We start from the raw sequence: 19,991 nt of genomic DNA, 5'->3' as shown, positions 1-19,991 counted from the left end.
ACAGCTGGTGTGATCTGCTTCATAAAACTCAAAGTGAAAATGCAGACTCTTATTCTCTAATTTAAATTTAAGGCAACCCAAGTCCCTATATGCTATATTTAGCAGAATATCACCCGTTCCCAGGCTTCCAAGGTAGCACAGTTGGTAAAGAATCTGCCTGCCAATCCAGGAGATCCAAGAGACACACCTTCAATCCCTAGGTCGAGAAGATCCCCTGGAAGAGGAAATGGCAACCCACTTCAGTATTCTTGCCTGAAAAATTACACAGATAGCAGAGCCTGGCAGGCTACAGTCTGCAAAGAGTTGGACACAATTGAGCATATACGCATGCATGCATGCACACACCCTTTGCCATGTAATAGCTGAATACAAGCATTTCCCTTTCCACTGTATTGTCTGAAAGCTTCAAAGATACACCTTCTATTTAAAATGAACAAACCCTGATTCCTACTTCTAATCCCAGAGGAATCTTGGTAACTGTAAGTTCAATTCAGTCACTCAGTCATGTCCGACTCTTTGCGACCCCATGAATGGCAGCACGCCAGGCCTCCCTGTCCATCACCAACTCCCACAGTTCACTCAAACTCATGTCTATCGAGTCGGTGATGCCATCCAGCCATGTCATCCTCTGTCGTCCCCTTCTCCTCCTGCCCCCAATCCCTTCCAGCATCAGGGTTTTTTCCAATGAGTCAACTCTTCACATGAGGTGGCCAAAGTATTGGAGTTTCAGCTTTAGCATCAGTCCTTCCAGTGAACACCCAGGATTGATCTCCTTTAGGATGGACTGGTTGGACCTCCTTGCAGTCCAAGGGACTCGCAAGAGTCTTCTCCAACACCACAGTTCAAAACCATCAGTTCTCGCTATTAAAAAAATTATTCCATATAATTCTTAAATTTTTATGTACATAAGATCTCTTGGGTTATTACCCACAATTGTGTATTACTGGGCCCCCAATTCCAGAGGTCCTGACTGATTAAATCTGATGCCTGGTGATTCTGAAGCAGATGGTCTCCAGCCCACCTTTGAGAAATACTGAATGCTGTCTGTTACACTCTTGTACTTGATGCCACTATAATACAAAATTACTTGTCTCTGACCTCACTCCTTCAAACCTTCCTCATGCCTTGCATGTGTACATGTTCATATATTTGTTTGGACAGAACCCTCTCACATCTTTCCCTCCCTGTGTTTGTATTTTCAAGGGAAGAGGAGGAATAGTATCCTTATCATTCAGCTAGACCTCTCTTCATTCTTTAAAACTATTCAGATGTCACCTTCTCTCTGATTCCCATGTAGGAAAAAAAAAAAAGACTCCTTTCTTTTATGTGTTTGTTTATATCACATTGTAAATTCCTTGGGGCCAAGGGCAGTATAGGGTAGGAAACAAATGACAGCAGGCTCTTAACTCTTCTGGGAAATAAGATAGAGCCTAGAGTAAGTGATGTTGTGTTTGAGACCTAAAGTTTCTATAAGAGTTAATCAGATTAAGAGGTATAATGAAAGTATCTCAGTAAAGAGAAAATAGTGTTTGCAAAGTCCCAGAGATGAGAGAGTGATGTTTTTGAGACAGAAAGAAATTTACTGAAGTTGAAGAGTTTGGCTAAGGTCAGGTCAAAGATGGCCTTGTAAGAGTCTTAAGCCAATTAGAAAGCTGACTTCAGTTTGCAGAAAGAATTAAGGTAAGAGTAGAGGCAGGAAGGTGGGTTTTGAAAAACTATAAGTTGCTAGAAAATAATATTTATCTAGGCTCAAGGAACTCGTGAAAAACTGGTTGGATTCTACACATGCTACAAGTAGTGAGCATGATTTGATGATTGATTAGCTGTTGGGATTGTTGCTGGTAGGGCAACAGTTGGAGACAAGGATGACTGCCAGGTTTCTGACCTTATCATAGTGCCATTGTAAGGGGGCTGGAGAAGGGAGGGGAAGTATTTGGATGGTTGGGGGCAGTGTCGGGTGGGAAAGATGTCGAATTCAGTCTCTAAAATGTTGGCCTTTCCGCAACTAGAGAAAGGCCGTGCACTAGAGAAGACCCAGTGCAACCATAAATAAATAAATAAATTTAAATAAGAAAGAATACCTAACAGTGTTGTGAGCACAAATAGATTTGGTGAACCCACATTTTCAATTATACCAGTCAGCATAATTGTGCCTCAGTGTCTGTCAATCATGTATGGAGATGACGAATAGTTCTAGGATTAAGGTTTTGCCAGGTAGTTATCAAATAAAGATAGTTGAGTAACAGGTTTTGGGATATTGACAAATATCCAAAGAGTGATTAAAATAATGGACTAAGGAATCTAAGCTGGGTGATAATGATAATTTCATTTATCATTATTAAGTGCTTACTATAAGAGGAGAGTGAAAAAGTTGGCCTAAAGCTCAACATTCAGAAAACAAAGATCATGGCATCCAGTCCCATCACTTCATGGGAAATAGATGGGGAAACAGTGGAAACAGTGTCAGACTTTATATTTTGGGGCTCCAAAATCACTGCAGATGGTGAGTGCAGCCATGAAATTAAAAGACGCTTACTCCTTGGAAGAAAAGTTATGACCAACCTAGACAGTATATTCAAAAGCAGAGACATTACTTTGCCGACTAAGGTCCATCTAGTCAAGGCTATGGTTTTCCTGTGGTCATGTATGGATGTGAGAGTTGGACTGTGAAGAAGGCTGAGCACCGAAGAATTGATGCGTTTGAACTATGGTGTTGGAGAAGACTCTTGAGAGTCCCTTGGACTGCAAGGAGATCCAACCAGTCCATTGTGAAGGAGATCAACCCTGGGATTTCTTTGGAAGGAATGATGCTAAACCTGAAACTCCAGTACTTTGGCCACCTCACGTGAAGAGTTGACTCATTGGAAAAGACTCTGATGCTGGGAGGGATTGGGGGCAGGAGGAGAAGGGGATGACAGAGGATGAGATGGCTGGATGGCATCACTGACTCAGTGGACATGAGTCTGAGTGTACATCTGAACTGATGTACTAGGCCGGAGAAGGCGATGGCACCCCACTCCAGTACTCTTGCCTGGAAAATCCCATGGATAAAGGAGCATGGTGGGCTGCAGTCCATGGGGTCACGAAGAGTCAGACATGACTGAGTGACTTCACTTTCACTTTTCACTTTCATGCTTTGGAGGAGGAAATGGCAACCCACTCTAGTGTTCTTGCCTGGAGAATCCCAGGGATGTGGGAGCCTGGTGGGCTGCCATCTCTGGTGTCACATAGAGTCGGACACGACTGAAGCGATTTAGCAGCAGCTGCATGTACTAGGCACTTAGGAGAAAAATGAAGAATAGAGAAAGTTAAATTGATTTTTATGTGTCATTTGTCTTTTGATTTTATGGTATTTGAGGCCAAGCAAATTGTTTTTCATTTTTATGTAGTCAAATCTAACAATATTTTCTTTTATTAATATGAGTTTTGAGTTATGGCTTCTCCCTTACATCTGAGTTGTAGAGAAACCCACTTACGTTTTCTTCTAGTACTTGTATGGTTTCATTCTTTTACATTTAGATCCTTGATCTATTTGAAGTCTATTCTTGTATATGGCATGAAGAGAAATCTAATTTTATCTTTTTTTTTTTTCAGTCATCCCAACACCATTTATTAAAAAGTCCATCTTTGTCCTTGCGATTTGGAATATCACCTTTATCATGTACTTCCAAATTGAGTCAGTTTCTTTACTTGCTGTTTTATTCCATTGGTCTTTCTGTGTACTCATGTGCTGGTATTATACTGCTTTACTTTTGAAGACTGCAAGTTTTATGTCTGGTAGTAATTTCTCCTCATAAGCTTTCTATTTTCAGTATTTTCTTAGCTATTCTTTTGTGTCTATTTTCCCATATGAACTTTAATATCAACTTGTCTAGCTTGAGAAAAACAGCTTGGTACTTTTATTTGGGTTGCATTAAATTATGTTATTTAGGGAACACTAAATAGATGGGGAAACAGTGGAAACAGTGTCAGACTTTATTTTGGGGGGCTCCAAAATCACTGCAGATGGTGACTGCAGCCATGAAATTAAAAGAGACTTACACCTTGGAAGAAAAGTTATGACCAACCTAGATAGCATATTCAAAAGCAGAGACATTACCTTGCCGACTAAGGTCCGTCTAGTCAAGGCTATGGTTTTTCCTGTGGTCATGTATAAATGTGAGAGTTGGACTGTGAAGAAGGCTGAGCACCGAAGAATTGATGCTTTTGAAGTGTGGTGTTGGAGAAGCCTCTTGAGAGTCCCTTGGACTGCAAGGAGATCCAACCAGTCCATTCTGAAGGAGATCAACCCTGGGATTTCTTTGGAAGGAATGATGCTAAAGCTGAAGCTCCAGTACTTTGGTCACCTCATGTGAAGAGTTGACTCATTGGAAAAGACTCTGATGCTGGGAGGGATTGGGGGCAGGAGGAGAAGGGGATGACAGAGGATGAGATGGCTGGATGGCATCACTGACTCAATGGACGTGAGTCTGAGTGAACTCCGGGAGTTGGTGATGGACAGGGAGGCCTGGTGTGCTGCGATTCATGGGGTCGCAAAGAATCAGACACGACTGAGCGACAACTGAACTGAACTGAAAATCTTGGTGATTTTGAGATATCCTAAGAATGAGGTATATCTTTGAACAAGCACTTTTATTCTTTCCATAGTGTTTTATGGATTTCTTCATGCATGTCTGAAGTTTATTCTGAATATTTGCCTCTTTTTTTTTTTTTTGCTCTTGTAAGTGGAGTTTTCTCTTATCTTGTCCAATTTGTTGGTTTTGTCCCCGAAGGAGCTGGGATTTTAATATATTAATTTCAATAACTAATTTCTGTTCTCTAGTTTACCAGTTTTTCTTTCATTTTTATTGTTTACTTGATGTGTATTCTTTCTGTTTGTTATTTGTTCTTTTTCTAGCTTTTTAATATGATAATCTAATTTTCTTTATTGTTATTGATATAAGTGTTTAATGTTATGAATTTGAACAGTGGTTTAAATGGATCCTATCGTAGTGTTTTGCTGTTTTTTCAGAAATCTTCTAATTTCTGTTTTTATTTCCTCTTTTACCCACGAGTTTTTTAACAGAAGACTTTTTCATTTTTAGGTCAGAGGGACTTTTGTTTCTTGCTTTATCAGAGCATGTTGTTTTAATATTGCTCTGTACTTTATGGGATTTGCTGCTGTTCTGATCATGTTTTGTGAACATGTTATGAGCACTTGAAAAGAAGATATATTCTCTATTATTAGAGTGTGGTGTTTTATTTATATTGATACTTCCATAAGATTGTATTGACTGTGTTATTAGATTTTTCTATATCCATTCTTGTTTTTCGTTCAATTCACCTATCTTTTACTAAGAGCGCTGTTAAAGCTTTCTACTTGTAGTGGTTTCTATCAATTTCTTATTTTTATCTCCTTGTATTTCTGCTTTATACAGGGGGTTTTTGTCTTTTTTGCTGGGTAGATATAGACACCTGTTATGTCTTCTTTTTAATTTTGGCTTTTATCACCATAAAATATCCTTCATTGTTTCATTTAATCATTTTCACCTAATTCTACTTTGTCTGAGATCAGGATTGCTTTTTAAAAATTTTTTTCTATTTGCCTGTTTTGTCTTTGCTTATTCTTTTATTTTCAGTATTTCTAATTCTCTGTGTTTTAGATGTCTCTCTTGTACATAGCATAGATTTAGATTTTATTAAAAGCCAATTGAAAATCTTCCTCTTTCAATAAATGAATTAAGCCTATTTCCATTTATTGATGTAACTAAAATGTTTCATCTCTATACTGTTGTATGATTATTTTCTTTTTTAATTACTGCTGTATTGTATTTCCTAAGAGCTTGTTCCCATGTATATTTTATTCTTTCAAGATTTCATTTGGTATGTGGAAAAGACTGTTTTTTGTTATTTGTTCTTGTGGTTATTTTTATGTTAATACCTTTTACCATGACCACAGTCATCTTTTTTTTAACTTAACCTTTTACTTTGTGGCTTTTCAGTTGAAATGCTATCCTTTGAATCTCACAGTTATTACAGTAGTTAATGATCTTATTTTACTTTCTGCTTTTTCTCTTCCTTTTCCTCACATAACGTATAACATATGTTTATATAATATTTTAAGTCCTAATTTTTAAAAACATAGATGCTTTCCCTTTTAAAAAATTGGCATGAAATTCACACAATATAAGTAACCATTTTCAAGTGTGCAGTTGAGTGGAATTTCATGCATCCACAGTGTATGGATACTATTCAGTGCAGTTCAGTTGCTCAGTTGTGTCAACTCTTTGTGACCCCATGAACTGCAGCACGCCAGGCCTCCCTGTCCATCACCAACTCCCAGAGTCCACCCAAACCCATGTCCATTGAGTTGGTGATGCCATCCAACCATCTCATCCTGTCATCCCCTTCTCCTCCTGTCCTCAATCTTTTCCAGCATCAGGGTCTTTTCAAATGAGTCAGCTCTTCACATCAGGTGGCCAAAGTATTGGGGTTTCAGCTTCAAATCAGTCCTACCAATGAACACACAGGACTGATCTCCTTTAGGATGGACTGGTTGGATCTCCTTGCAACCCAGGGGACTCTCAAGAGTCTTCTCCAACACCACACTTCAAAAGGATCAATTCTTCAGCGCTCAGCTTTCTTTATAGTTCAACTCTCACATCCATACATGACCACTGGAAAAACCATAGCCTTGACTAGATGGACCTTTGTTGACAGAGTAATGTCTCTGCTTTTTAATATGCTGTCTAGGTTGGTCATAACTTTCCTTCTAAGGAGGAAGCATCTTTTAATTTCATGGCTGCAATCACCATCTGCAGTGATTTTCGAGCCCAGAAAAATAAAGTCAGCCACTGTTTCCACTGTTTCCCCATCTATTTCCCATGAAGTGATGGGACCAGATGCCATGATCTTAGTTTTCTGAACGTTGAGCTTTAAGCCAACTTTTTCACTCCCCTCTTTTACTTTCATTAAGAGGCTTTTTATTTCCTCTTCGCTTTCTGCCATAAGGGTGGTGTCATCTGCATATCTGAGGTTATTGATATTTCTCCCGGCAATCTTCATTCCAGCTTGTGCTTATTCCAGCCCAGTGTTTCTCATGATGTACTCTGCATAAAAGTTAAATAAGCAGGGTGACAATATTCAGCCTTGACATACTCCTTTTCCTATTTGGAACCAGTCTGTTGTTCTATGTCCAGTTCTTTTTTTTTTTTTAAATTATAATTCTTACATGCATTCCCAAACATGAACCCCCTCCCACCTCCCTCCCCACAACATCTCTCTGGGTTATCCCCATGCACCAGCCCCAAGCATGCTGCACCCTGCGTCAGACATAGACTAGCGATTCAATTCTTACATGATAGTGTACATGTTAGAATGCCATTCTCCCAAATCATCCCACCTTCTCCCTCTCCCTCTGAGTCCAAAAGTCCGTTATACACATCTGTGTCTTTTTTCCTGTCTTGCATACAGGGTTCTATGTCCAGTTCTAACTGTTGCTTCCTGACCTGCATACAGATTTCTCAAGAGGCAGGTCAGGTGGTCTGGTATTTCCATCTCTTTCAGAATTTTCCACAGTTTATTGTGATCCACACAGTCAAAGGCTTTGGCATAGTCAATAAAGGAGAAATAGATGTTTTTCTGGAACTCTCTTGCTTTTTCCATGATCCAGGGGATGTTGGCAATTTGATCTCTGGTTCCTCTGCCTTTTCTAAAACCAGCTTGAACATCTGGAAGTTGCTGAAGCCTGGCTTGGAGAATTATAGCACTTTACTTTTTCATCACCCTAGGAGAATACCCGGTACCCATTAATGTGTTTCCTCTGTCCCCTCTAATCTATTCTCTCTCTCTGTGGATTTGCTTGTTCTGGATATTTCATATAAATGGAATAATACAATATGTGACTTTTTGTGTCTGGTTTCTTTCTCTTAATATTTTCAAGGTTCATCCAAGTTGTAGCGTTCTGTCTTTTTATGGCTGAAGAATATTATGTTGGGCATCCCTAGTAACTCAGTTGGTAAAGAATCTGCAATGCAGGAGATGCTGGTTTAATTCCTGGGTCAGAAAGATCTGCTGGAGAAGGGATAGGCTACCCACTCCAGTATTCTTGGGCTTCCCTGGTGTCTCAACTAGTAAAGAATCTGCCTGCAATGCATGAGACCTGGGTTCAGTCCTTGGGTTGGGAAGATCCCCTGGAGAAGAGAACAGCTACCCACTCCAGTATTCTGGCCTGGAGAATTCCATGAACTGTACAGTCCATAGGGTCACAAAGAGTCAGTGTTGTTTTCACTTTGGCGCCATCTCTTCATTCTTTCTGGAGTTATTTCTCCACCCTTCTCCAGTAGTATAATGGAAAATTCTTAAAGAGATGGGAATACCAGACCATCTCACCTGCCTTCTGAGAAATCTGTATGCAGGTCAAGAAGAAACAGATAGAACTGGACATGGAACAACAGACTGATTCCAAATTGGGAAAGGAGTATGTCAAGACTATATATTGTCACCCTGCTTATTTAACTTCTTTGCAGAGTACATCATGCAAAAAGCCAGGGTGGATGAAGCACAAGCTGGAATCAAGATTGCCAGGAGAAATATCTATAACCTCACGTATGCAGATAACACCACCCTTATGGCAGAAAGCAAAGAGGAACTGAAGAGTCTCTTGATGAAAGTGAAAGAGAAGAGTGAAAAAGCTGGCTTAGCTCTTTCTGCCATCTTTCTGTGCTGGATGGCGCACATGAATGTCCTGGCTGATGCTCTCAAGAGTATCAAGAATGCTGAAAAGAGAGGCAAACACCAGGTCCTTACTATGCTATGCTCCAAAATCATCATTGGGTTTCTAACTGATGATGACTCATGGTTACATTAGTGAATTTGAAATCATTGACAATCACAGAGCTGGGAATATTGTTGTGAACCTCACAGGCAGGCTAAATAAGTGTGGAGTGATCAGCCCCAGATTCGATGTACAACTCAAAGATCTAGAAGTAATGGCAGAATAACCTGCTCTCATCCCATCAGTTTGATTTCATTGTACTGACAACCTCAGCTGGCATCATGGACAATGAAGAAGTAAGATGAAAACATACAGGAGGGAAAATCTTTGGATTCTTTTTCTAGGGATGTAATACATACAAATAAAATGCATCAGAAGGGGGAAAGAAAAAAACTTGGCTTAAAACTCAACATTCAAAAAACTAATATCATGGCATCTGGTCCCATCACTTCATGGCAAATAGACAGGGTGACTTTGGAAACAGTGACCAGCTTTATTTTCTTGGGCTCCAAAGTCACTGCAGCCATGAAATTAAAAGACTCTTGCTCCTTGGAAGAAAAGCTATGACCAACCTAGACAGCATATTAAAAAGCAGAGACATTACTTTGCTGATACAGGTCCATCTGGTCAAAGCTATAGTTTTTCCAGTAGTCATGTATGGATGTGAAAATTGGACCGTAAGGAAAGCTGAGTGCTGAAGAATTGATGTTTTTGAACTGTGGTGTTGGAGAAAACCCTTGAGAGTCCCTTGGACAGCAAGGAGATCTAACCAGTCCATCCTAAAGGAAATCAGTCCTGAATATTCATTGGAAGGACTGATGCTGAATCTGAAGCTCTAACACTTCGGCCACCTGATGCGAAGAACTGACACACCTCAGCGACTGAGCAACAACTGTTAAACACAATAATCTGTAAGAACTTACTGAAAGCTAATACTACTTTATTAGGCTTAATGATAAAAGTCATCACTGAATATACAATTTAGTTTAAATCTTTATGGAATGACCATACAAGGTATACATAAACACTCTACTATTGTTAAATTTATGATTTATTGGTGAAAGTAATTGTACATATTGGCACATATTACACAGCAATATCTATATGAGATTGATCATATAGCCTTTTAAAACCTTCCTAACAAAGTATATTAAGGTAACCAGATTAAATCAAGACTTTAAGAATGAAAGAACATAAAAAACAGTATTATACAAATTAAGTCTTACTTTCACTTATTTATAACAAGTACATCATCCAGGGGACTCACATGAGAGTACAGAAAATAGAGTTAAATATTTGTTTATACTGAAAAATGACCTGTATCTTTGTAATAAATCTGTTTCAAGTATATAACATTCTTTATAAAACAGTATTTTGTTCATTTTCCCATATAAATCATGTTTAAAAGCTACCATAAAGAAGATATATAAATGACCAATAAGCTCATAAAAAGATGTTTAACATCATCAACCATTAACAAAATGTAAATCAAAACCACAGTGAGATACCACTTCATACCACTATGATGATTATGATCAAAACAATGGATGATAACAATGGATGATTATGATCAAAACAATGGAGAGGACCTGGAAAAATAGGAGCCCCTGTACATTGTTGGAAATATAAAATGTTAGAGCAGCTATAGAAAACAATTTGGCAGTTCCTTAAAAGTTGAAAACAGAATTAGCGTATGAACCAGCAATTTCACTTCTCAGCATACACCCAAGAGAAATGAAAGTATATGTCTATCCAGAAACTTATACAAAAGTGTTTATATATCAGTATTATTCATAATGGCTGAAAGGTGGAAACAACTCAATGTCCACCAACTGATTAATAAATTGTGGTGTATCAATACAATATAATATTCGGTTCAGTTCAGTCGCTCAGTCATGTCTTACTATTTGTGACCCCATGAATCACAGCACGCCAGGCCTCCCTGTCCATCACCAACTCCCGGAGTTCACTCAAACTCACGTCCATCGAGTCGGTGATGCCATCCAGCCATCTCATCCTCTCTCGTCCCCTTTGCCTCCTGCCCCCAATCCCTCCCAGCATCAGAGACTTTTCCAATGAGTCAGCTCTTTGCATGAGGTGGCCAAAGTACTGGAGTTTCAGCTTTAGCATCATTCCTTCCAAAGAACACCCAGGACTTAGTTGTGTCCAGTTCTTTGCAACCCCATGGACTGCAGCATGCCAGGCCTCCCTGTCTATCACCAACTCCCAGGGCTTGCTCAAACTCATGTATATCGAGTCGGTGATGCTATCCAACCATCTTGTCCTCTGTCATCCTCTTCTCCTGCCTTCAATCTTTCCCAGCATCAGGGTCTTTCCCAGTGAATTATGTATTTTGTTATGTATTTTAACAGTTGCATATTTTGAAGAGTTTGTTTTCTTTTGTCACTCCTCTAAGCATCTGTGACCTTGAAGTATGTTGATATAAATTGAAGGGAGGAAAAAAATTAGTATAAATATTATAAGAAAAGTACTACAGATATTATAAGGAAAATTGTCTGTTTGGTGTATTATAAAAGGTTTCAATATCTACCTTTGAGAAAGGGTCTACTGAATATCACGTATCCAAGGGAGGCTATCACTGTATATCGCTTTGTCTGCTTCCTTTTAGAAAAACCTCATGATGCTCTAGGATATGCAGTTAGCAAAGCTTTAGGGTCTCACAAAAGCCTGAATACATCTTTGATTGGTTATATATTAAAGGAAATAGCCCACAGCATGGTGCCAGACAAGTGTAGAGCCCAACCAATTTGATCCTTAAGCAGGGAGAAGAATTCTATTCATCATTAAGAGGTTAGATCATAAAATGTTGTAATTATTTCAGCCTCAATTGGTTTAAAGCTTTTTTTTTTTTTCAGTAAAACTTCTCTTCAAATTTTGAGGCAAGAAGACAGTTTTCATTTTGATGACCTTTTGCATTGTGTTTTTCTTAAGTCCTCCCACCCTGCCCTGTGGCCTACTCTGTTTGCTGTTCAAATCTGAATCATAATGTGCATCTGCAGGGATCGGAGTCATGTGACTGACTGAAGTGTCTCTTGTCATTTATTAACATTCTTTGAATATCTAATTTTGACATATTATTTGGCTGTGTCATGAGGAAATTTGCTCCTGCTCTTGACTGTTTCAGAGGTGGGTGCATATGAAAAATTATTATTTTTTCTCTTTCATCTCTACACAGTTATTTTTGTTTTTGTTTTTTAGTTACAAAATGGAACAAAGAATGACAGCCACATTGGGCCTTGACAGGGATCCTTTTACTTGAAGGGCCACTCCTATAATGAATGATTTTTATTCAAGTGAATATTCATATATTTCTCTGACTCTAATTTGTATGAAATGACAGCCTGCAGACCATTTTATTTGATTACAGTCCTTTCACCTTCATTATCTTTTATGTCTATTTAAACTCTGGACTTGCCATATCCATCTTGACCCTCCCCCACATCTCTCTGTTTGTATTTTCTTTCATTGCAATTTTCCTCTTTTCTCTTCTGTGGGCATTCACAGATTGTTTTTGGAGTTCATTAAAAAGAGAGTGTGTTGTCTGGGTAGAAAATTACATTTGCATGCTTGAGAGAGGCCTAAGGGTTTTTGTGGGGTTTGGCAAGGATCCTGGCTTTTTTTTTTCCTTTTCGGAGGGAAGAATGAGGAAAGGGGGTAATAATAAGGGATTTTTGGAAAGGAGAAAAGTGAGAGTTGTTGAGGTGATTTCTTTCCTCATTTTTCCCTTCCCATAGTATATGCATCTAGCTGATTTTCATTTTTTTTTTCTGCATGTATAAACCACTTGACTAACAATGGGGGAGATTAGAGACTTTTCTTAGAACTGTTTTTGAATGCACAGTAGAGTTCTGCAAAGCAGAAACCTCTCTTATGGTGATAATTGTACATTTTCTAGTGAACATGGCAAGTTGCAGTATGTATACATATGCATTTTTTTCCTTTGTGGTAACTGGAGGAGGTTTTATATGGAAAAATTGTTTCTTAAATTAATATGACATTTCATTTAAACTGGAATCTACATAGAATTCTAGTTATGTTTTGAATTAGGATTCCACATTTTCAAAATTTAAGTTTTGAGGTTTAATATTTAGCCCTTTTTGAAGGTGATAATGTTTTTCCTTTTTTATTAAAAGTGATATCATTTGTTATTTAGGACTTGTCATTTGTGCCCATTGGGACATTAGGGAAATCGTGAACATTTATAATAAAAGGAGTATAGTTTATAGCAGTGATAATTCAGAAGAATTTGGCTAAGTTCAGAGTTAATACAAAAAATGTGGACTGCAGGCATAAGACCAAGGGTCATGTGGGTCAGGACTGATCAGGAAAATCAGAGAGTTGTTTTGTGCTGTGTTGGATATTCATAGGAAAATAAGTTGATTTATTATAGAGTAGCTCATAGAGTTGAATCTTTTTTTAAAAAAATAGTCTAACTGACTTGTTATGTACTATAAATCCATTCAGCAAATATTTTTAATTGAATACTGACTCTGTTCATAGGGACTAGGACTAAAAAAATGAGTAAGATATAATAGTTGTCCTCAAGGAACTTATAATCACCATGACTATGTATATTTGCAACTGTGTTTGTAAGTTGTCTGTAAGGTCTAGAAACATAGATACTTTTATTTTATACTTATATATGTTTTTAAGATCTAAATACAAAGCAATTATACTCCAATTAAAAAAGATCCAAGAAGTCTTTGATGAAAAGTATATTTTCCTATGTTTTCAGACTTTATGTTTACCATATGGAATGTGTGTGTGTATGTAAACAATTAGTTACAGTGTAAGTGCTGAAAAAAAGCTGTATGCAAAATAATTTGGACTGCATCCACTTTTCATTTTCTACTGGATATTCACATTAGCCTATAAGGACTTCCCTGGTGGCTCAGCGATTAAGGACCTGCCTGCAATGCAGGAGACACAGAAGAAGGGAGTACTATCCCTGGGTCAGGAAGATCCCCTGGAGGAGGGCATGGCAACCCAGTCCAGTATTCTTGCTGGGAAAATCGAATGGACCGAGGAGCCTGTTGGGCTACAGTCCATGGGGTCACACAGAGTCAGACACAACTGAAGCAACTGAGCACACACACATCAGCATATAAACATACTTTTATTTCTTGAGTCTTAAAAAAATTATCTTCTCTTAACTCTGCTAACTTCTGTCAGCTATTGTCCTATTTCTTTCCCAGGCTCTGTACTTGTTAACTCTAATTTCCCTCCTCCCATTTTTTCCATCCTATTCTAATGGTGTTCTCATCAGAGTCACTGATGACCTCTACATTACTAGTTGTCATTTCTCAGTCCTTGTCTAACTTGATTATCAGTAACATTTGATATAGATTACACCCTATCTTTGACTGGTAATCTTCACAAGGTTTCCAAGATACTCTGCTCTCTTAGTTGAAATTTCTCCTTGGTTGTTCAGTTGCTCTTCTCTCTTCTCCTCTCTTTTGTCCCTCAACTTTAAAAAGTGTTTTTTAAAACCTCACACTGTAAAAAACAAAACTATTCTTTTCTTTTGACGTGTACAGTTCTATGAATTTTAACACATGTATCAGTTCAGTTTAGTCACTCAGTCATGTCCAACTCTTTGCAACCCCATGGACTGCAGCACACCAGGCTTCCCTGTCCATCACCAATTCCTGGAACTTGCTTAAACTCATGTCCATTGAGTTGGTGATGCCATCCAAACATCTCATCTTCTGTTGTCCCCTTCTCCTGCCTTCAATCTTTCCCAGCAGCAAAGATTTCCTGATGTGAAGAGTTAGTTCTTCACATCAGGTGGCCAATGTATTGGAGTTCCAGCTTCAGCGTCAGTCCTTCCAATAAATATTCAGGGCTGATGTTTTAAGGATTGATGAGTTTGATCTCCTTGCAGTCCAAGGGACTCTCAAGAGTCTTCTCCAACACCACAGTTCAAAGCATCAATTCTTCAGCACTCAGTTTTTTCTATAGTCCAACTCTCACATCCATACATGACTGCTGGAAAAACCATAGCTTTGACTAGATGGACCTTTGTTGGCAAAGTAATGTTTCAGCTTTTTAATACACTGTCTAGGTTTGTCACAGATTTTTTTCCAAGTAACAAGCATATAGATGTATACACATGTATAGATTTGTGTAATCAGTACCATAATCAGAATACAGAACAATTCTATCACGCTGAAAATCTTCCACATGTCATCTCTTTACAGTCAAACCTTTATCGCCTGGAAACCATTGTTGTTCTCCATCATTATAATTTCATCTTTTAGAGAATGTCATATGCATGGAACTATACAGTATGTAACTTTTCTAGACTGGCTTCTTTTACTCAGCATAAACCTTTGATATTCCTCTAAATTGTTGCATGTATCTTTTGTTTCTTCTTTCTTATTGCTGAGTAATATCCTTTGTATGGATGTACCACAAATTGTTTCTCCATTCACCTGGTGTAAAGGACATTTGAATTGTTTTCCAGTTTGAGTTGTTTTGGGCAACTATGAACAGAACTGCTATAAACACTGATAATCAGGTTTTGTATAATGTAAGTTTTCATTCTCCAGGGAGAAATCCCAGGAGAGGGATTTCTGGGTCTAGAAGAAATTTCTGGGTTTATAAGAAACAAAAAAGATCTTCACGACCCAGATAATCATGATGGTGTGATCACTCACCTAGAGCCAGACATCCTGGAATGTGAAGTCAAGTGGGCCTTAGAAAGCATCACTACTAACAAAGCTAGTGGAGGTGATGGAATTCCAGTTGATCTATTTCAAATCCTGAAAGATAATGCTGTGAAAGTGCTGCACTCAATATGCCAGCAAATTTGGAAAACTCAGCAGTGGCCACAGGAATGGAAAAGGTCAGTTTTCATTCCAATTCCAAAGAAAGGCAATGCCAAAGAATGCTCAAACTACCGCACAGTTGCACTCATCTCACACGCTAGTAAAGTAATGCTCAAAATTCTCCAAGCCAAGCTTCAGCAATACGTGAACTGTGAACTTCCAGATGTTCAAGCTGGTTTTAGAAAAGGCAGAGGAACCAGAGATCAAATTGCCAACATCCGCTGGATCATGGAAAAAGCAAGAGAGTTCCAGAAAAACATCTATTTCTGCTTTATTGACTATGCCAAAGCCTTTGACTGTGTGGATCGCAATAAACAGTGGAAAATTCTGAAAGAGATGGGAATACAGACCACCTGACCTGCCTCTTGAGAAACCTATGTGCAGGTCAGGAAGCAACAGTTAGAACTGGACATGGAACAACAGACTGGTTCCAAATAGGAAAAGGAGTACGTCAAGCTGTATATTGTCACCTTGCTTATTTAACTTCTATGCAGAGTACATCATGAGAAACACTGGACTGGAAGAAGCACAAGATGGAATCAAAATTGCCAGGAGAAATATCAATAAGCTCAGATATGCAGATGATGCCACCCTTATGGCAGAAAGTGAAGAAGAACTAAAAAGCTCTTGATGAAAGTGAAAGAGGAGAGTGAAAAAGTTGGCCTAAAGCTCAACATTCAGAAAACGAAGATCATGGCATCTGGTCCCATCACTTCATGGGAAATAGATGGGGAAACAGTGGAAACAGTGTCAGACTTTATTTTTGGGGGCTCCAAAATCACTGCAGATGGTGATTGCAGCCATGAAATTAAAAGACGCTTACTCCTTGGAAGGAAAGTTGTGACCAACCTAGATAGCATATTCAAAAGCAGAGATATTACTTTGCCAACAAAGCTCCATCTAGTCAAGGCTATGGTTTTTCCTGTGGTCATGTATGGATGTGAGAGTTGGACTGTGAGGAAAGCTGAGCACTGAAGAATTGATGCTTTTGAACTGTGGTGTTGGAGAAAACTCTTGAGAGTCCCTTGGACTGCAAGGAGATCCAACCAGTCCATCCTAAAGGAGACCAGTCCTGGGTGTTCATTGGAAGGAATGATGCTAAAGCTGAAACTCCAGTACTTTGGCCACCTCATGCGAAGAGTTGACTCATTGGAAAAGACTTTGATGCTGGGAGGGATTAGGGGCAGGAGGAGAAGAGGATAACAGAGGATGAGATGGCTGGATGGCATCAGTGACTCAATGGACGTGAGTTTGAGTGAACTGCAGGAGTTGGTGATGGACAGGGAGGCCTGGCATGCTGCGATTCATGGGGTCGCAAGGAGTCGGACATGACTGAGTGACTGAACTGAACTGAACTGAAGAAACTGCCAGATGATCTTCCAGAATGCCTGTACCATTTTGCATTCCTACCTTCAATGAATGAAAATGCCAGTTCTGCATCCTCACCAACACTTGGTATTGTTGATTTTTAAATTTTTTCTTGTTTTGTTTTTGTTTGTTCTTTTGTCTTGTCATTATTTTAATTTTATCCATTCTCATAAATATACATCAAAGAGTTATTGTTTTAATTTGCAGTTCTTTCAGAGCTAACGATGTTGAACATCTTTTCATGTGCCTACTTGTCATTTGCATGTTTTCTTTAGAGATGTGTCCAAATCTTTTGCCTAGTTTTAAAGTAGACTCTTTGTTTTCTTAATTTGAGTTTTGAGAGTTCACTGTGTATTTTTGATACAAGTCTTTTATTGGATATGTGCTTTGCAGATAGCACCTCCCAATCTCTTGCTTGTTTTCTTCATCCTTTTAACAGTATCCCTGGTAGAGCAAAGGTTTTTAATATTAATGAAGTCTAACTTATCAGCTTTTTCTTTTGTGGATTGTGCTTTTGCTGACATGTCTAAAAACTCCTTCATATACAGTGGCTAAGCAATAAGGTCCTACTGTAAACACAGGGATCCATATTCAGTGTCCTGGGATAAACCATAATGGAAAAGAATATTAAAAAGAATGTATATATGTGTATAACTGAGTCACTTTACTGTATAGAAGAAATTAACATAACATTTTAAATCAACTGTACTTCAGTAAAGAAATAAGTTGGGTGGGGCGGGGGGGAAAGCCTTTGCCTAACCCCAGGTCACAAAGATTTTCTGCTATGTCTTATTCTAAACATTTTCTATTTTTACATTTTTCCATTCAGTCTGTAATCCGTTTTGAGTTAATTCTATATAAAATACGATATTTAGATTACTTTTTTTTTGCGTATAAATGTTCTGTGTCCAACCCTGTATGTTGAAAAGACTGTCCTTATCCACTGAATACTTTTGAATCTTCACCAAAAATCAGTTGGTAATATTTGCATAAGTCTATTTCAAGACTCTGTTTTCTTTCATTGATTTAGGTGTCAATCCTTTTACTGTTACCACACAATTTTTATTATTATAGCTTTATAGTAAGTCTTGAAATCATTGTGATTCTTCTAACTTTATTCTTTTAAAATCATTTTAAACTATTCCAGTTCCTTTTAGAACCAATATATATATTTTAAAAGTTTTTGCTGATATTTTGACTTGTATTATATTAAGCCTATATAGCCTGTATATACAAGCCTATAATACAAGTCAAAATATCAGCAAAAGAATGTTTTTGGTGGCTCAGTGGTAAAGAGTCTGTCTTTACCACTTTAGTAAAGTGATAAAGAATCTGCCTTTTGGTAAAGAATCTGTCTTTAAAAGACTGGGTTCAGTCTCTGGGTCTGGAAGATGCTCTGGAGAAGGAAATGGCAACCCATTCCAGTATTCTTGCCTGCAAAAGTAGGAGGAGGAAGACAGAGGAGCCTGACGGGTTACAGTCCATGGGATCATGCAGTCAACCATGACTCAGCGACTAAACAAACCTATATATCGGTTTTGGAAAAATTGAAATCTTTACTTTGTTGCATATTTAATCTATAAATACAATATCTCTATATTTAGATTTTCCTGGATTTCTTTCATCACTCTTTGTAGTTTTCAGCATACAGATTCTGTAAATGTTTTGTTAGGCTTATACACCTATTTTAAAGTTATTATAATTGGATATTTTTGAAAAACAACAAGGAAAGTTTTCAATCTTTGGCAAGTTTGAAAATAGAAAAACAAATAGAAAAAAATCAGTAAAGCCAAAAGCTGGTTCTCTGGTATTAAGGCCAAACAAAATCAGAGAAAGGAAGGAAGGAAGGAAGGAAGTTGCTCAGTCATGTCCAGCTTTTTGCGACCCTGTGAATCATAGCACGCCAGGCCTCCCTGCCCATCACCAGCTCTCAGAGTCCACCCAAACCCATGTCCATTGAGTCGGTGATGCCGTCCAATCATCTCATCCTCTGTCGTTCCCTTCTCCTCCTGCCCTCAATCTTTCTGAGCATCAGGGTCTTTTCCAGTAAGTCAGCTCTTTGCATCAGGTAGCCAAAGTATTGGAGTTTCAGCTTTAACATCAGTCCTTCTAATGAGCACCCAGGACTGATCTCCTTTAGGATGGACTGGTTGGACCTCCTTGCAGTCCAAGGGACTCTCAAGAGTCTTCTCCAACACCACAGTTCAAAAGCATCAATTCTTCGGCACTCAGCTTTCTTCACAGTCCAACTCTCACATCCATACATGACAACTGGAAAAACCATAGCCTTGACTAGATGGACCTTTGTTGGCAAAGTAATGTCTCTGCTTTTTAATAAGGTAAGAAAAAAAGAAAATGACGTGATTGTCTATATAGAAACTCCCAAGGAGTTTACAAAAACATACCTTTTTGTGAAGTTATTAAAATAGAATATTAAAAAAATTTTAATTTTCATTTGTACATTTCTGATATAAAGAAATCTAATTGATTTTTGTATTCTGTATCCAAAATTTTTATACCTATATCCAAGTCCTTGCTAAATGCACTTAGTGTTAGGAATTTTTTTGTAAATTCTTTGGAAGTTTCTATATAAATAATCATGTCTTCTTTTTTCTTACCTTCCTGCCTTCCTTCCTTTCTCTGATTTTGTTTGGCCTTAGTACCAGAGAACCAGCTTTTGGCTCTATTGATTTTTCTGTGTTGTTTTTCTATTTTCAAACTTGCCAAGAGATTGGAAATTTTCCTTGCTGTTATTATTCAGTCACTAAGTCGTATCTGACTCTTTGTGACCCCATGTACTGCAGCATGCCAGGCTTCCCTGTCCTTCACTATCTCCTGAAGTTTGCTCAAACTCATGTCCATTGGGTCAGTGATTAATGGTCTGTCTAGCCATCCCATCCTCTGCTGCCCTCTTCTTTTGCCTTCAATCTTTCCCATCACCTTCAATCTTTTCCAGTGAGTCAGCTCTTTATATCAAGTGGTCAAAGTATTGGAGCTTCAGTTTCAGCCTCAGTCCT

The 19,991-nt window shown here is 38.3% G+C and overlaps 1 protein-coding gene and 1 pseudogene across 1 annotated transcript in view; both read left to right on the top strand.

Annotated features, from left to right (window-relative positions):
- ZSWIM5 (zinc finger SWIM-type containing 5) overlaps nt 1–19,991 on the top strand; it is a 169,525-nt gene that overhangs the window by 49,220 nt on the left and 100,314 nt on the right. The window lies entirely within an intron of this gene.
- On the top strand, nt 8,474–10,012 carry LOC132658409 (small ribosomal subunit protein uS8-like; annotated as a pseudogene).

The sequence above is a fragment of the Ovis aries genome, chromosome 1 (genome assembly GCF_016772045.2).
Source record: "Ovis aries strain OAR_USU_Benz2616 breed Rambouillet chromosome 1, ARS-UI_Ramb_v3.0, whole genome shotgun sequence".
In the NCBI taxonomy this organism is placed as follows: domain Eukaryota; kingdom Metazoa; phylum Chordata; class Mammalia; order Artiodactyla; family Bovidae; genus Ovis; species Ovis aries.
This window is presented reverse-complemented; position numbering and strand designations above follow the sequence as displayed.